The 3,054-nt window shown below is 34.5% G+C and overlaps 1 pseudogene; it reads right to left on the minus strand.

Moving 5' to 3' along the window:
- Window positions 1-2,192: 2,192 nt before the first annotated feature.
- On the minus strand, window positions 2,193-2,309 carry LOC145258437 (5S ribosomal RNA; annotated as a pseudogene).
- Window positions 2,310-3,054: the final 745 nt, after the last annotated feature.

Raw genomic sequence — 3,054 nt, forward strand, 5'->3', positions numbered from 1 at the left:
CACTAGTTCAAGAAATTTACATATAATTTTAACTGAAACATCCAGACTTTAAACGCACAGTAACAAAACAAAATTGCCGAAAGACGACTGATGAAATTCAGTTGAAAGTACTTGCAAAAAAATAAATAAATAAATAAACAGATGACCGAAGACGACTATGGAACTTTCTTGCACAGATTCGATCGAAAAATAAGAACGACAATTCGAAAAATTGAAAAATTACAAAGAAAGCTCATTAAGCAAGAATATTCCGTGCTATTCAATACTACTGTCTGAATGGAACCATATTGCCTAAATACACAATATATATATATATATATATATATATATATATAAGAACTTTGTGTGTATGCGTATGTGTTTGTGTATTTGTTTTCTATTGACTCGAAAACGGTTGGGCCGATTTTTATGAAATTTCACATGAAGGTACTTTATCTGTCCAGAAATTTTCTTAGAACTGTTTTGTATGGAAATGTCTTCGAGACGTATCGATAATCAATAATCGAAATTATCCAATGAAAAGACGGAAACACCTTACGAAACCTAACATCACAAATGCATTTCAGAAATTTTATTATGACCCAAGCCGAAACGCCCGATATATAAAATTAACTGTAAGTTCTTTGATATGACAGGGGCGCGCTGGAAATAAGAGTTTATGTTTAAAGCACAATTGAATCATGATACTTGACTTAAAACAATTTTATAAAATAATAGGTTCTCTACAGTGCAATATAGATTGCAGTGTATTATGGACTAAGTCACTGTGGGGAGGCATGTGAAGCTTCCTCGGTGGGTCCCCAACTAGAGCAAGCAATTAATTGATTTGATTGAAAAATGGTCGATTTTATCGATTTTGATGACAATAAAAATATGGGAGTGTGAAACATTCAAACTCGGACAACACCAGATCTCCAAGGGCGTGTATATATATATATATATATACACTAGCAAAAGTACCCGTCGTTGACTGGGTTCAAAAACAGCCTACAGAAAATGGACTCTGATTTATGAAAGTATGATAGGTTATGAAAAGGAAGGGTTGTAAAGAGATAGCTTCGAATTTGGGGGTATCAAAACCAAAGCAAAATATGACGAAAGTAAAAGTAAAATAGATAAACCCCATAATTTATTATACCATACCTGTTAACAATGAAACACTTATCACAATATTCTGTGGATTTATATTAAAAACCCTTGTTAAACTTTGTGACATATTTCCATTCTATGGAGGACAGGTGCGAACGAAACTCAATAATTTTATTATACCATATTTATTCAGACTGACACATAATTATCAAAGTATACTTACGCAAACCCCACAATTTTTATGAATCATCATTATGCCAGATCAAACACACCTAATCCTGTGTCTCGATACATCTTCTATCATTATATGTAATCAGTTTTTTATAATAGTCAACCACATAGGAGCCTATTCGAGACCACACACACACACACACACACACACACACACATTCAGCTTAATATTATAGAATATATATATATATATATATATATATATATATATATATATATATATTAGTGATGGAACGATTTCAATATTTTCTCAATTCCGATACAATTAACGATTCCGATTCTTTATAAATCTCTAATTATTTAACTATAAGATTGTTATTTCCATCGATTTTTGTAATAACACATGTTAAATATGCAGATATTATCATGAACGTCAAAAAAACACATGTGGAGAATGATCTACCGATTTTAGCTTCACTGGTAATTTAAGATCAATAAATATTTATTATTTAATCATTATTCCCAGCAATGGAAGATTTTACTTTAAACAAAATCAAATAAAAAAAAAGACAATTAAAAGAATCGTTTTGGCATCGGAAAATAGGCATCAATTTTTTTGGATTCCGATACCGATTCTGATACCTCCATATCTCCAATTTTTCCGATTCCCGATTCTGATTCCCATTAATCGCCCCAACACTAATATATATATATATATATATATATATATATATATATATATATATATATATGAAGGCTTCCATCAGTCTTGACAGACTATGGATACCCACTGTAAGGGTGCCTGCGCGTGAAATTTGTGTGGCAAGACTTGCGCAACCTCTAACCACGCCTCTCCTGAGTCAACATTGTTGCATACCAGTGGCAAGTTGAGGTACAAGACGACTGGAAACAATGCCGAGATAAGCGGAGAGCACATACAGCGCCTAGAATTCCCAAATGGTCACCCATCTGGTATTAGCCAGGCTCAACGTTGCTTAACTTCGGTGATCTGACGAGAACCGGTGTGTCAACGTGATTATGCCGTATATATATATATATATATATATATATATATATATATATATATATATATATATATGATTGCAACGTCTTGTCAGACGAGTGCCACTCCTTCAGACATTAAAAATCCATGAGCCCAAATGTCTGAGGGAGTATCTATATATCTATACAAATATGATGTTACAGAATCTTAGCTTTGTACGACAGCTTAGTCTCTCTCTCTCGGTTCAAAATGTTGAGATCCAGCAACAAGCAAGAGCAAGATAGCCAGCAACAAATTAAACTGCAGACCAGCTTAATGCGGGTACTGGTCCTCCGCTTTATGGTTTTTTTAAATCAGAGATTTGCTTCTCCTAGAAAGGTTGCCTTCACCACGGTTTACGGGAGCCCTCTCCACCCCAATACACACACACACACACACACACACACACACACACACACACACACACACACACACACAAATATACATGGTGCTAGTTGGCGGTTGACCAAGAAAAAGAGTTCATTCGCCCTTTGGAAGGTCTTGTTTTTTAATCCTCCAGGGAGACTAGCCGCCCTCTTCACCAAACAAGTCTGGTGGGGGAACCAGTTTAGTCGCCGGTGACCCGACCATGAGGCAGGTAGTACTGGGTTATATATATATATATATATATATATATATATATATATATATATATATATATATATATATATATTACGTTGACCACCGGTTCTCGTCAGCTCACCGAAGTTAATCAACGTTGAGCCTGGCTAGTACCAGATGGATGACTATTT

This window comes from Euprymna scolopes, chromosome 33 (assembly GCF_053919585.1).
Source record: "Euprymna scolopes isolate OS-2025 chromosome 33, ASM5391958v1, whole genome shotgun sequence".
NCBI classification, from domain to species: Eukaryota; Metazoa; Mollusca; class Cephalopoda; order Sepiida; family Sepiolidae; genus Euprymna; species Euprymna scolopes.